Consider the following 16,495-nt stretch of genomic DNA (forward strand, 5'->3'; position numbering starts at 1 on the left):
CTACTGCCAAAGGTTTGAAAATTTCTTCTTCCCGTCGTGGAGCTGACACGGAGTGTTCTGCCTCAAAAGTCATTTTTGAAAACAAATTTTAAAAGCCTCTCCGCATTGCGGACCCACTCTCAAATATTGGTTTTCAATCTTTTCTCATGTTTAGCTATCTAAAATCATTCCTAAACATCATGAGGCCTTTCCCATCACAAATCACAACCTTGAATTCAAAATATACATTCAAGGTAGAGTTGAGAATCGAGCCTTAGGAGTTCTTTCAAACATTTTGGGAAAGTCCCTTTGAATCTTGTGAGGAGTCTTCTACAATTTCTAGTAACTTGTTTCAAGACTCGAGCAAGTGAGTATGAGAGTGAGAAGAATGTATTCATGAGTCTACCTTGTCATCACAAGATCATTCATATCATGAACCATAACTCTTGAATTCATAATTCACATTCAAAGGAGAGTTAAGAGTAGAGTTCAAGAAAGCCTTTGAGTTCAATTGTGAATCCTTTGAGATCAACTATCAATTTTAACTAAGTTTTAAGGAAGTAAGTCAAATAATAAGAAGAGTCGTATACATGAGTTCCATATAGTTATGTCGACCATCGAGTCGAGTTGTTTCATGCCCATAATTTTGCATGAATTTCGTAAGTTGATCATCTTTTAGAAAAGTGGTATCTTCAAGTTCTCAGCCTTTAAGTGTTGAGTTCCTAATCCCTTTTGAGAAGCATTATTGGGTACTTGAGTTGAATATTTAATGCCCATAATTTTGCATGAACACTATAAGTCAAAAAATCTTGAGATGAGTAGTATCATTGATGTTCTTGAGTTCCAAGTATTTGAGTTCTGTAAAGAGTAAAGTTGAAGTTCATTTCTTCAAAAAGTATATGGGGACTAAGTATTCCCTTAGAGATTTAAAATGTTTTCACATTTAAATAAGAACGGAAACTGAGATTTCCAAAGAGACTTTAGGCTAGTTTTAAAAAGAGAGTAATCGCTTTCTAAATGAAGCAAGAGAAGAAACTTTGATGTCTAAGATAGTCTTTGAGCTATGTTTTTGAGCATTAATCTCAAATCACAAAAGAAGTATGTTTTAAAACATAAAAAGCTAATATAATATTATAATTATGGGAGTAGTATTGAGCACCAATATGGGGATGCGAGTTCACATTAACTCAAGTCTCCATAAACCATGTAGCCATCATGGGTAGAAAATGGTCATACTTTTTAGATAAATCCTTTTCGCATAGACTAGTGGATCCACTTAGTAGTTCAGGTACTATACCACGGCAAGGTATAGGATGACCTGGGCAGCGTGGGGCTAATAACGCTCTATCATCACTATAGTTCTTAAGTGTTGGTTGCCAGTTAGACAAACTCCCATAATAGTATTTGCATGGTTCCTCAAGGGGTTCTGCTTAGTATGAATGGGGGTATGAGACTTCATTCATGCATTGCACAAGTAGACTTTGAGAGGGAGCATGGTATGTCTTTTATGATATTATGATTATGAGTTAACATCATGTTTTAAACAGATTTCATTTTCTTTATATTGCACTTGTTTTAAACTACTTTATATTGAAATGAGTTCAGTTATGTTGAATTGAGTTGAGCCAGGTAAGTTCTTTAGTTTCTTTCAAGCTTGTGTTATGTTTTAGAATTCCCCTTACATGCTCGTACATTCCACGTCTTGAGCCATTTGGTCTGTATCTTCTCATGATGCGGACATGGGTATTCAGGATCATCAGCAGGAGCTTCGTTGATACATCCGAAAGTTCGAGTTAGCTATGGTGAGCCTTATTGTTTTTGGAGGATTTCATTTACTTTTTAGTTTAGTCAGGATGTCGTGGGTCTTGTCCCGACTTCCATCTTTATCAGTTAGATGCTTCATAGATAGTCTATATAGTTGAGAAGTCTGTATTATTCATTTATTTTATTAAATATTTTAAACACTTAAGTGCCTATTTTATGGCCAATTAATTATATTATTTTATTCTAAGTTGTTCATTTGAGTTGAAGTTTTTAAAAGTTGGGTTTATTAAATTTTATTCAGTTTCAAGCTTTTGCATGCATATGTTAGTCTTCCGTTTGTACTCAGCCATGATGAAGGTTCGCTTGGGAACCAACAATGGTTCTTTAGTGTTGACCACATCCAGGGTGTAGACTCGGGTGATGACAAACTTAGTATCAGAGCACATAGTTCAAGTGTCGTAGGGTGTTTATGAAGCCGTGTCAATTAGGATCTTGTTTATAGTTGTGTGGGCCCCACTTCTATAAATGAGGGACTACAAACATTTAAGAAAAGTTTTCCTTTTTTCATACTCTTAATCGTGCAATAGAGTTGTGCCATAGAGACTTATTCTAACTCATGTGTTTCTCAGAATCATTTGACTACCATCATACTAGAGGTGGTTGAAAAACAGAGTCAGTTTTGTGTCGATGAGTTGTTCTTAGCAAGAATTTTGAGGAAGTCATGAGACTCCATAGGGGCTTAAGAGAAGTCCTAGAGTAAGTTAAGTGTTCAGTTTCAGAGGAATGCACCCATATTCATTTGAATCGTGCATTTGAGCTAAAAATGAGTTGTACTCTTTTCCTTAAGCCTTGTTTCAGTTGAGATCCCTATAAGGGAGTATGTTTAGAGCTTGGGTAGTATTTTCACCTTGAAGGGTAACATGAGTTACGAGATCATGAGCAGAAGTAGTGAAAGAGCCTATAGTTAGAGGAAAGTATGCAGTGGTTTAGTAATCTAGGAAATGGAGATAGTGTTTTGAACAGCTATGTTACTATAGTCATGCACCTAGTAAGTTAGTAATGAGGAGTTTTCCCTTATGGGTAGATTAAGAAGTGATGAGTTGTGAATATTCCATCATAGGAGGTAGAGTTTGTTGTAGCTAGAAAGGAGTTTGTGATAAAGCATCATTGTAGAGGTAATGACCAGATGTAACTGTTGAATAGAAGAGCAGGAGTATTCATGAGGTGATAGATCTAAGCTAGGCTTATGATTTTGATAAAGAGCGCATAATATTCAATGTGTTATAGAACTAATTAGGCATTTATGTATAGTGAATGGGTGAATAGTACTTATGTTGCGACGTCGAAGGTGAAGGTAATTCTAAGTATGAAGACTAAGAGGCAACGATTGACTATTTGTCATAAGGTCTTATTGGATGAGTGTTTCTACAATTGTGCATAGTAGTTGTGAGTTAGTGTAGTTGACAAGCAATCATGTGGATATTCAGATTTAGTAATAAACTTTAAGCTTGAATTTGAGATGAGTGTCATGATCAAAAGAATGGCAACATAAGGGTGATGATATTAGTCTTGAGATGTGATCTAGAAGACTTGACATAGAGTAGGTGAGAAATTGAGATTTTAGCTACAATAGATATGAGTGGTACAAGCGAGAGACCCTAACCTTTGGATAAGGGCAATGAAGTGTGGTTAAGTCAGAAGAGTAACAAGAGCATTAAGAGGTGTGCTGGGATGGTATATTATCATATCACGTTCTAATTAAGTTATTGATTTGTCCATGTGTGCCTAGATAGCATAATTGAGTTGTCAATGTGGAATAGGTCCATAGCTTTCAAGTGTTAGTTTAGACCTAAGAGGGAGATGATAAGATGAGAAATCAATTCAAGTGTTTGAGAGTATGATAGTAATGAGTTCCAAAGAGTTTGGGGGATATCTTTTTAGAGATCATTTTTAGTAATGAAGTTGTTGGAGTACTAAGCTTGAATGTGGTGTTAAAGAGTAATAGTTTTGGGATGAGATTCCTTATCGAGCGGTATAGAATTTGAGCTTAAGGATTTGAGTTAATCTTGGACATAGTAATAGCAGACCATTAGACTAAGACCTTAGTAAGAGTAAACCATTTCTATACCCAGTCTAGTCGTCATTAGAGGAAGAATGATACCAAGGGGGAGATATTGTAACACCCCAGAATTTTTTTTGAGCTAAGACTCGAACCGTTAATTGTTGTGAGTGAGATTTTTGCAAGGAATTTAAAATTTCATGAGTTTTAAGGTCACTAGATGTAGCACCTTGAGTTTCAAAAAGAATCAAATTGGCAATAGCAAAATCTGAAATTTTGCAAGTTAAGCTAAGTATGAGTTTTGGGTCGACATCAAACGACAATAACTTCTAAATCAGGGTGATTTAGGTATTCCACCAAATAGCTTAGGAAAGTTCTTTGAATTATATTTCCAAAGCCAACGAGTTTGCTCAATTCGGAGCTCTGAGTAAAAAGTTATGACGGATTTACTAACGTCGCGCAAACCTAGCAGTATCTCCGCGACGTGGAGCCAATACGGACCTCACTCCCTGGTGAAAGATCTTTCCAACTCCTAGCTCGTTTTAATTATTTCTTGTGGGGTATTTTAGTCTCAAAATCCCTTAGGAGGTCATCTAATTTCCCTAAACATGTAGAAAATCATTTTTTTAAATCTATAACCTCTCATTCACTCCAAAGATTCAACGCTCAAGAAATTCAAGAGACGTTCAGGCTAGGGTTCATCTGTCAAGATTTTCCCTCAAGTGCTGCAAGAAGATGGTTCTATAAGGTATGTAAGCTTCCATAGTGTTGGATTTGTTCACCCACACGCCAATCATGTTAATTTCAACGTCAGATTTGTTCTAGAAAGTTAAAGCTTTGATGTTGTTGTTATGTATTCATGAAATGGCTTTCGTTCTGGAATTGGGTTGAGATTAACGAGCTCTTGAGGTTATTGTGTCAAGTTATAGAGTTAGATTCTTCTGTTCATGTGTTGGGTATCTAAATCTAAAAAGAGATTGAGAAAAAGTATCGAAGTTAGGCAAATTGGGGTTAGAAAATGAAGAAGAAATTTCGTCGAACAAAATTTGAAGGTGGTCGCGCGTCGCGCGCCTAGTGCCTAGGTTTGAAAATTTCTTCTTTGCGTCGTGGAGCTGACACGGAGTGTTCTGCCTCAAAAGTCATTTTCGAAAACAAATTTTAAAAGCCTCTCCGCATGGCGGACCAACTCTCAAATGTTGGTTTTCAGTCTTTTCTCATGTTTAGCCATCTAAAATTATTCCTAAACATCATGAGACTTTTCCCATCACAAATCACAACCTTGAATTCAAAAATCACATTCAAGGTAGAGTTGAGAGTAAAGCCTTAGGAATTATTTCAAACATTTTTGGAAAGTCCCTTTGAATCTTTTGAGGAGTCTTCTACAAATTCTAGTAACCTGTTTCAAGACACGAGCAAGTGAGTATGAGAGTGAGAAGAATGTATTCATGATTCTACCTTGTTATCACGAGAACATTCATATCATGAACCATAACTCTTGAATTCATAATTCACATTCAAGAGAGAGTTAAGAGTAGAGTTCAAGAAAGATTTGCAGTTCAATTGTGAATCCGTTGAGATCAACTATCAATTTGAACTAAGTTTTGAGGATGTAAATCATAGAATAAGAAGAGTCGTATACATGAGTTCAATATAGTTATGTCGACCATCGAGTCGAGTTGTTTCATGCCCATAATTTCCCATGAACTTCCTAAGTAGATCATCTTTCCAAAAAGTGGTATCTTCAAGTTCTAAGCCTTTAAGTGTTGAATTCCTAATCCCTTTTGAGAAGCATCTTTGGGTACTTGAGTTGAATATTTAATGCCCATAATTCTGCATGAACACTATAAGTCAAAAAATCTTGATATGAGTAGTATCATTGAAGTTCTTGAGTTCCAAGTATTTGAGTTCTATCTATGGTTATTGAAAACCTTGCATTGAGTCGTTCATGTCCACAATTTGGCATGAACCATATTTTTAAGAAGTCTTTTACAAACGTTTAACTTCGTTTTAAGACATAATTTTAAGTTCAGTAAAGAGTAAAGTTGAAATTCTTTTCTTCAAAAAGTATAAGGGGACTAAGTATTCCTAAAGAGATTTAAAATGTTTCTACATTTAAATAAGAACGGAAACAGAGATTTCCAAAGAGCCTTTGGGCTAGTGTTCAAAAGAGAGTAATCGCTTTCTAAATGAAGCAAGAGAAGAAACTTTGATTTCTAAGATAGACTTTGACCTAATTTTTTGAGCACTAATCTCAAATCACAAAAGAAGTATGTTTTTAAATGTAAAGAGCTAATATAATATTATAATTTTGGGAGTAGTATTGAGCACCGGTATGGGGATGCAAGTTCATATTAACTCAAGTCTCGATAAGCCATGTAGCCATCATGGGTAGAAAAGGGTCATACTTTTTAGATGAATCTTTTTCGCATAGACTAGTGGATCCACTTAGTAGTTCACGTCCTATACCACGGCACGGTATAGGATGACTTGGGCAGCGTGGGGCTAATAACATTGTATCATCACTATAGTTCTTAAGTGTTGGTTGCCGGTTAGACAAACTCCCATAGTAGTATTTACATGGTTTCTCAAGGGGTTCTGCTTAGTATGAATGAGGGTATGGGACTTCATTCATGCATTGCACAAGTAGACTTTGTGAGGGAGCTTGGTATGTCTTTTATGATATTATGATTATGAGTTAACATCATGTTTTAAACATATTTCCTTTTCTTTATATTGCACTTGTTTTAAAATTGTTTATATTGGAATGAGTTCAGTTATGTTGAGTTTAGTCGAGCCAGGTTATGCTTTAGAATTCCCCTTACATGCTCGTACATTCCACATCTTGAGCCATTTTGCCTGCATCTTCACATGATGCAGACACAGGTATTTAGGATCTTCAACATGAGCTTCGTTGATACATACAGAAGTTTGAGTTAGCTATGGTGAGACTCCTAGTTTTCGAAGGATTTCATTTACTTTTCAGTCTAGTCAGGATATCGTGGGTCTTGTCCCGACTTCCATTTTTATCAGTTAGAGGCTTCATAGATAGTCAGTATAGCTGAGAAGTATGTATTATTCATTTATTTTATAAATGTTTTAAACACTTACGTTCCTATTTTATGGCGAGTTAAAATATATTATTTTATTCTAAGTTGTTCATTTGAGTTGAAGTTTTCAAAAGTTGAGTTTATTAAATTTTATTCAGTTTTAAGCTTTTGCATGCTTAAGTTACTCTTCCACTTGTAGTTAGCCATGATGAGGGTTCGCTTGGGTACCAACAATAGTTCTTGAGGGCCGACCACATCCAGGGTGTAGACTCGGGTTGTGATAAACTTGGTATGAAAGCACAAAGTTCAAGTGTCGTAGGGTGTCTATGAAGCCGTGTCAAGTAGGATCTTGTTTATGGTTGTAAGGGCCCCACTTCTATAAATGAGGGACTACAAACATTTAAGAAAAGCTTCCCTTCTTTCATATTCTTAATCGTGCAATAGAGTTGTGTCATAGAGACTTATTCTAACTCATGTCTTTCTCAGAATCATTCGACTACCATCATACTAGAGGTGATTGAAAAACAGAGTCAGTTCTCTGTCGATGAGTTATTCTTAGCAAGAGTTTTGAGGAAGTCATGATACTCCAGAGGGGCTTAATAGAAGACCAAGAGTAAGTTAAGTGTTCAGTTTCAGAGGAATGCACCTGTATTCATTTGAATCGTGCGTTTGAGCTAAAAGTGATTTGTACTATTTTCCTTAAGCCTTGTTTCAGCTAAGATCCCTATGAGGGAGTATGTTTAGATCTTGGGTAGTATTTTCACCCTGAAGGGTAACATGATTTACGAGATCATGAGCAATAGTAGGGAAAGAGCCCATAGTTAGAGGAAAGTATGCATTGGTTTAGTAATGTAAGAAAGGGAGATAGTGTTTTGAAGAGCGATGTTACTATAGTCGTGCACCTAGTAAGATAGTAATGAGGAGTTTTCCCTTATGGGTAGACCAAGAAGTGATGAGTTGTGAGAATTCCATATAGGAGGTAAAGTTTGTTGTAGCTAGAAAGGAGTTTGTGATAAAGTGTCATTGTGTAGGTAATGACCAGGTGTAAGTGTTGAATAGGAGAGCACGAGTATTCATGAGGTGATAGATCTAAGCTAGGCTTATGATTTTGAGGAAGAGCCCATAATATTCAAAGTAGTATAGATCTAATCAGGCATTTATGTATAGTGAATGGGTGAATAGTACTTATGTTGCCAAGTCGAAGGTGATAGTAATTGTAACTATGAAGACAAAGAGGCGATGATTGACTATTTTACATAAGGTCTTATTGGATGAGTTTTTATATAGTTGTGCATAGTAGTTGTGAGTTAGTGTAGTAGACAAGAAATCATGTGGATATTCAGATTTAGTAACAAACTTTAAGCTTGAATTTGAGATGAGTGTCATGATCAAAAGAATGGCAACATGAGGGTTCTGATGTTAGTCTTGAGATTTGATCTAGAAGACTTGACATAGAGTAGGTGAGAAATTTAGATGTTAGCTGCAATAGATTTTAGTGGTACAAATGAGAGACCCTAACCTTTAGGAAAGGGCAGTGAAGTGTGGTTAAGTCACAAAAGTAACAAGAGCATTAAGAGGTGTGCCGGGATGGTATATATTATCATATCAGGTTCCAATTAAGTTAGTGATTTTTTCATGTGTGCCTAGATAGCATAGTTGAGTTGTCAATGTGGAATAGGTCCATAACTTTCAAGTGCTAGCTTCAGACCTAAGGGGGAGATGATAAGATGAGAAATCAAGTCAAGGGTGTTCCAAAGAGTTTGGGGGATATATTTTTAGAGATCATTTTTAGTAATGAAGTTGTTGGAGTACTAAGCTTGAATGTGGTGTTAAAGAGTATTCGTTTTGGGATGAGATTCCTTATTGAGCGGTATATAATTTGAATATAAGGATTTGAGTTAATCTTAGACATAGTAAGAGCAGACCATTAGACTAAGACCTTAGTGAGAGTAAATCATTTCTATATCCAGTCTAGTCGTCATTAGAGGAAGAATGATCCCAAGGGGGAGATATTGTAAAACCCTAGAATTTTTTTTGAGCTAAGACTCGAACCCTTTATTGTAGTGAGTGAGATTTTTGCAAGGAATTTAAAATTTCTTGAGTTTTAAGGTCACTAGATGTAGCACCTTGAGTTCCAAAAAGAATCAAATTGGAAATAGCAAAATCTGAAATTTTGCAAGTTAAGCTAAGTATTAGTTTTTGGTCAACATCAAACGACCATAACTTCTAGATCAAGGCGATTTAGGTATTCCACCATATACCTTAGGATAGGTCTTCGACTTATATATTCAACGCCACCAAGTTTGCTCAATTCAGAGCTTTGAGTAAAAATTTATGACAGATTTACTAACGTCACGCAAACCTGGCAGCAGCTCCGCGACACGGAGCCAATAAGGACCTCACTCCCTGGTGAAAGATCTTTCCGACTCCCAACTCGTTTTATTTATTTATTTTGGGGTGTTTTAGTCCCAAAAACCCTTAGGAGGTCATCTAAATTTCCCTAAACGTGTAGAAAATCAGTTTTCTTAAATCTAAACCCTCTCATTCACTCCAAAGATTCTACGCTCAACAAAATCAAGAAATGCTTAGGCTAGGGTTCATCTCTCAAGATTTTCCTTCAAGTGCTGCAAGAAGATGGTTCTTTAAGGTAAGTAAGATTCCATAGTGTTAGATTTGTTCACCCATACGCCAATCATGTTAATTTGAGCGTTAGCTTCGTTCTACAAAGTTGAAGCTTTGATGTTTTTGTTATGTATTCATGAAATTGCTTTTGTTCTTGAATTGGGCTGAGATTGAGGAGTTCTTGAGGTTGTTGTGTCATGTTATAGAGTTAGATTCTTGTGGTCATGTGCTAGGTATCTAAATCTAAAGAGAGATTGAGAAAAAGTATCGAAGTTAGGCAAATTGGGGTTAGAAAATGAAGAAGAAATTTCGTCGAACGAAATTTGAAGGTGGTCGCACGTCGCGCACATAGTTTCAGGTTTGAAAATTTCTTCTTCGCGTCGTGGAGCTAACATGGAGTGTTCTGCTTCAAAAGTCATTTTCGAAAACAAATTTTAAAAGACTCTTCGCATCGCGGACCCACTCTCAAATATTGGTTTTCAATCTTTTCTCATGTTTAGCTATCTAAAATCATTCCTAAACATCATGAGACCTTTCCCATAACAAATCACAACCTTGAATTCAAAAGTAACATTCAAGGTAGAGTTGAGAGTCAAGCCTTAGGAATTCTTTCAAACATTTTGGGAAAGTCCATTTGAATCTTTTGAGGAGTCTTCTACGATTTCCAGTAACTTGTTTCAATACTCGAGCAAGTGAGTATGGGAGTGAGAAGAATGTATTCATGAGTATACCTTGTCATCACGACATCATTCATATCATGAACCATAACTCTTGAATTCATAATTCACATTCAAGAGAGAGTTAAGAGTAGAGTTCAAGAAAGCCTTTGAGTTTAGTTGTGAATCCTTTCAGATCAACTATCAATTTGAACTAAGTTTTGAGGAAGTAAGACAGAGAATAAGAAGAGTCGTAGACATGAGTTCCATATAGTTATGTCGACCATCGAGTCGAGTTCTTTCATGCCCATAATTTCGAATGAACTTAGTAAGTTGATCATCTTTCAGAAAAGTGGTATCTTCAAGTTCTAAGCCTTTAAGTGTTGAGTTCCTAATCCCTTTTGAGAAGCATCTTTGTGTACTTGAGTTGATATATATTGCCCATAATTCCACATGAACACTATAAGTCGAAAAATCTTGAGATTAGTAGTATCATTGAAGTTTTCTTGAGTTCCAAAAATTTGAGTTCTATCTATGGTTATTGAAAACCTTGCATTGAGTCGTTCATGTCCATTATTCGGCATCAACCATATTTTTAAGAAGTCTTTTACAAACGTTTAACTTTGTTTTAAGACATAAGTTTTGAGTTTAGTAAAGAGTAAAGTTGAAGTTCTTTTCCTCATAAAGTATATGGGGACTATGTATTCCCAGAGATATTTAAAATGTTTTCACATTTAAATAAGAATGGAAACTGAGATTTACAAAGAGCCTTCAGGCTAGTTTTCAAAAGAGAGTCGCTTTCTAAATGAAGCAAGATAAGAAACTTTGATTTATAAGATAGCATTTGAGCTAAGTTTTTGAGCACTAATCTCAAATCACAAAAGAAGTATGCTTTTAAACATAAAGAGATAATCTAATATTATAATTTTAGGAGTACTATTGAGCATCGATATTGGGATGCGAGTTCACATTAACTCAATTCTCCATAAACTATGTAGACATCATGGGTAGAAAAGGGTCATACTTTTTAGATAAATCCTTTTCGCATAGACTAGTGGATCCACTTAGTAGTTCAGGTCCTATACCACGGCAAGGTATAGGATGACCTGGGCAGCGTAGGGCTAATAACTTTGTATCATCACTATAGTTCTTAAGTGTTGGTTGCCGGTTAGACAAACTCCCACAGTTGTATTTGCATGGTTCCTCAAAGGGTTCTGCTTAGTATGAATGGGGGTATGAGACTTCATTCAAGCATTTCACAAGTAGACTTTGAGAGGGAGCATGGTTTGTCTTTTATGATATTATGATTATGAGTTAACATCATGTTTCAAACAGTTTTCCTTTTCTTTATATTGCACTTGTTTTAAACTGCTTTATATTGAAATGAGTTCAATTATGTTGAGTTGAGTTGAGCCAGGTAAGTTCTTCAGTTTCTTTCAAGCTTATGTTATGATTTAGAATTCCCTTTACAGGCTAGTACATTCCACGTCTTGAGCCATTTGTCCTGCATCTTCTCATGTTGCAGACACAAGTATTCAAGATCATAAGCAGGAGCTTCGTTCATACATCAGGAAGTTCGAGTTAGCTATGGTGAGCCTCATTGTTTCCGGAGGATTTCATTTACTTTTCAGTTTAGTCAGGATGTTGTGGGTTTTGTCACGATATACATCTTTATCGGTTATAGGGTTCATAGATAGTCTGTATAGTTGAGAAATATGTCTTATTCATTTATTTTATTAAATGTTTTAAACACTTAAGTGCCTATTTTATGGCGAGTTAAATAAATTATTTTATTCTAAGTTGTTAATTTGAATTGACGTTTTCAAAAGTTGGGTTTATTAAATTTTATTCAGTTTATGCTTTTACATGCTTAAGTTAGTCTTCTGTTTGTAGTCAGCCATGATGAGGGTTCGCTTGGGAACCAGCAATTGTTCTTAAGTGCTGACCACGTCCAGGGTATAGACTCAGGTCGTGATGAACTTGATATCAGAGCACAGAGTTCAAGTGTCATAGGGTGTCTATGAAGCCATGTCAAGTAGGATCTTGTTTATGGTTCTGAGGGCCCCACTTCTATAAATGAGGCACTACAAACATTTAAGAAAAGTTTATGTTCTTTCATACTCTTAATCTTGCAATAGAGTTGTGTCATAGAGACTTATTCTAACTCGTGTGTTTCTCATAATCATTCGACTACCCATCATTCTAGAGGTGGTTGAAAAACAGAGTCAATTCTTTGTCGATGAGTTGTTCTTAGCAAGAGTTTTGAGGAAGTCATGAGACTCCAGAGGGGTTTAAGAGAAGTCCAAGAGTAAGTTAAGTGTTGAGTTTCAGAGAAATGTACCCATATTCATTTGAATCGTGCATTTGATCTAAAAGTGATTCGTACTCTTTTCCTTAAGCCATGTATCAGATAAGATACCTATGAGGGAGTATGTTTAGAGCTTGGGTAGTATTTTCACCCTGAAGGGTAACATTAGTTACGAGATCATGAGCAGTAGTAGTGAAAGAGCCCATAGTTAGAGGAAAGTATGCAGTGGTTTAGTAATCTAAGAAAGGGAGATAGTGTTTTGAAGAGATATGTTCCTATAGTCATGCACCTAGTAAGTTAGTAATGAGGAGTTTTCCCTTATGGGTAGACTAAGAAGTGATGAGTTGTGAATATTCCATCATAGGAGGTAAAGTGTGTTGTAGCTAGAAAGGAGTTTATGATAAAGTGTCATTGTGTAGGTAATGACCAGGGGTAATTGTTGAATAGAAGAGCAGGAGTATCCATAAGGTGATAGATCTAATCTAGGCTTGTGATTTTGAGGAAGAGCCCATAATATTCAAAGTAGTATAGAACTAATCAGGCATTTATGTATAGTGAATGGGTGAATAGTACTTATGTTGCCAAGTCGAAGGTGATACTAATTGTAAGTATGGAGACTAAGAGGCAACAATTTACTATTTGTCATAAGGTCCTATTGGATGAGTTTTTCTACAATTGTGCATAGTAGTTGTGAGTTAGTGAAGTAGACAAGCAATCATGTGGATATTCGAATTTAGTAATAAACTTTAAGCTTGAATTTGAGATGAGTGTCACGATCAAAAGAATGGCAACATGAGGGTGATGATGTTAGTCTTGAGATTTGATCTAGAAGACTTGACATAGAGTAGGTGAGAAATTGAAATGTTAGCTTCAATAGATATGAGTGGTACAAGTGAGAGACCCTAACCTTTAGATAAGGGCAGTGAAGTGTAGTTAAGTCACAAGAGTAACAAGAGCTTTAAGAGGTGTGCCAGGATGGTATATTATCATATCAGGTTCCAATTAAGTTAGTGATTTTTCCATGTGTGCCTAGATAGCATAATTGAGTTGTCAATGTGGAATAGGTCCATAACTTTCAAGTGTTAGCTTTAGACCTAAGGGGGAGATGATAAGATGAGAAATCAAGTCAAGTGTTTTTAGAGTATGATAGTAATGAGTTCCAAAGAGTTTGGGGGATATCTTTTTAGAGATCATTTTTAGTAATGAAGTTGTTGGAGTACTAAGCTTGAATGTGGTGTTAAAGAGCAATAGTTTTGGGATGAGATTCTTTATCGAGCGGTATAAAATTCGAACTTAAGGATTTGAGTTAATCTTGGACATAATAAGAGTAGACGATTAGACTAAGACCTTAGTAAGAGTAAACCATTTCTATACCCAGTCTAGTCGTCATTAGAGGAAGAATGATCCCAAGGGAGAGATATTGTAACACCCCAGATTTTTTTTTGAGCTAAGACTCGAACCCTAAATTGTAGTGAGTGAGATTTTTGCAAGGAATTTAAAATTTCTTGAGTGTTAAGGTCACTAGATGTAGCACCTTGAGTTCCAAAAAGAATCAAATTGGAAATAGCAAAATATGAAATTTTGCAAGTTAAGCTAAGTATGAGTTTTCGGTCAAATTCAAACCACCATAACTTCTATATCAGGGTGATTTAGGTGTTACACCATATACCTTAGGAACGGTCTTCGGATTATCTTTCCAAAGCCACCGAGTTTGCTCAATTCGGAGCTCTGAGTAAAAAGTTATGACGGATTTACTAACATCGCGCAAACCTGGCAGCAGCTCCGCGACGCGGAGCCATTACGGACCTCACTCCCTGGTGAAAGATCTTTCCGACTCCCAGCTCGTTTAAATTATTTATTTTGGGGTATTTTAGTCTCAAAAACCCTTAGGAGGTCATCTAAATTTCCCTAAACGTGTAGAAAATTAGTTTTCTTAAATCTAAACCCTCCCATTCACTCCAAAGATTCCACGCTCAAGAAATTCAAGAAACGCTCAGGCTAGGGTTCATCTCTCAAGATTTTCCTTCAAGTGCTGCAAGAAGATGGTTCTTTAAGGTATGTAAGCTTCCATAGTTTTGGGTTTGTTCACCCACACGCCAATCATGTTAATTTCAGCGTTAGATTCATTTTAGAAAGTTGAAGCTTTGATGTTCTTGTTATGTATTCATGAAATTGCTATTGTTCTTGAATTGGGATGATATTGAGGAGTTCCTGAGGTTATTGTGTCAAGTTATAGAGTTAGATTCTTGTGTTCATTTGCTGGGTATCTAAATCTAAGGAGAGATTGAGAAAAAGTATCGAAGTTAGGGAAATTGGAGTTAGAAAACGAAGCAGAAATTTCGTGTGGTCGCGCATCGCCCACCTTATGCCCAAGTTTGAAAATTTATTCTCTGCGTCGTGGAGCTAACACGGAGTGTTCTGCCTCAAAAGTCATTTTCAAAACTAAATTTTAAAAGCCTCTGCGCGTCGCGGAACCAATCTCAAATATTGGTTTTCAGTCTTTTCTCATGTTTAGCTATATAAAATCATTTCTAAACATCATAAGACCTTTCCCATGATAGATCACAACCTTGAATTCATAAATCACATTTAAGGTAGAGTTGAAAGTCAAGCCTTAGGATTTCTTTCAAATATTTTGGGAAAGTCCCTTCGAACCTTTTGAGGAGTCTTCTACAATTTCTAGTAACTTGCTTCAAGACTCGAGCAAGTGAGTATGAGGGTGAGAAGAATGTAATCATGAGTCTAACTTGTCATCACGAGATATTTCATATCATGAACCATAACTCTTGAATTCATAATTCACATTCAAGAGAGATTTAAGAGTAGAGTTCAAGAAAGCCTTTGAGTTCAATTGTGAATCCTTTGAGATCAACTATCAATTTGAAGTAAGTTTTGAGAAAGTAAGTCATAGAATAAGAAGAGTCATATGCATGAGTTCTATATAGTTATGTAGACCATTGAGTCGAATTGTTTCATGTACATAATTTCGCATAAACTTCGTAAGTTGATCATCTTTCAGAAAAGTGGTATCTTCAAAGTCTAATCCTTTAAGTGTTGAGTTCCTAATCCCTTTTGAGAAGCATCTTTGAGTCCTTGAGTTGAATATTTCATGGCCATAATTCCGCATGAACACTATAAGTCGAAAAATCTTGAGATGAGTAGTATCATTGAAGTTCTTGAGTTCCAATTATATGAGTTCTATCTATGGTTATTGAAAACCTTGCATTGAGTCGTTCATGTCCATAATTCGGCATGAACCATATTTTAAGAAGTCTTTTACAAACGTTTAACTTTGTTTTAAGACTTAAGTTTTGTGTTCAGTAAAGAGTAAACTTGAAGTTCTTTTCTTCAAAAAGTATATGGGGACTAAGTATTCCCAAAGAGATTTAAAATGTTTGCACATTTAAATAAGAACGGCAACTGAGATTTCCAAAGAGCCTCCGGGCTAGTTTTCAGAAAAAAGTAATCTCTTTCTAAATGAAGCTAGAGAAGAAACTTTGATTTCTAAGATAGCCTTTGAGCTATGTTTTTGAGCACTAATCTCAAATCACAGAAGAAGTATGTTTTTAAACATAAAGAGCTAATATAATATTATATTTTTTGGAGTAGTATTGAGAACCGATATGGGGATGTGAGTTAACATTAATTTATGTCTCCATAAACCATGTAGTCATCATGGGTAGAAAAAGGTCATACTTTTTAGATGAATCATTTTCGCATAAACTAGTGGATCCACTTAGTAGTTCAGGTCCTATACCACGGCAAGGTATAGGATGACCTGGGCAGCGTAGGGCTAATAACTTTGTATCATCACTATAGTTCTTAAGTGTTGGTTGCCGGTTAGACAAACTCCCACAGTTGTATTTGCATGGTTCCTCAAAGGGTTCTGCTTAGTATGAATGGGGGTATGAGACTTCATTCAAGCATTTCACAAGTAGACTTTGAGAGGGAGCATGGTTTGTCTCTTATGATATTATGATTATGAGTTAACATCATGTTTCAAACAGTTTTCCTTTTCTTTATATTGCACTTGTTTTAAACTTCTTTATATTGAAATGAG

At 35.9% G+C, this 16,495-nt stretch overlaps 1 protein-coding gene across 2 annotated transcripts in view; it reads right to left on the reverse strand.

The window, feature by feature from the left end:
* The window catches only part of LOC125821752 (uncharacterized), a 1,137,236-nt gene that overhangs the window by 815,573 nt on the left and 305,168 nt on the right, over nt 1-16,495 (reverse strand). The gene's annotated exons all lie outside the window — the stretch shown is intronic.

This window comes from Solanum verrucosum, unplaced genomic scaffold (genome assembly GCF_900185275.1).
Source record: "Solanum verrucosum unplaced genomic scaffold, falcon-dt-bn FXZP01000210.1, whole genome shotgun sequence".
NCBI lineage: Eukaryota > Viridiplantae > Streptophyta > Magnoliopsida > Solanales > Solanaceae > Solanum > Solanum verrucosum.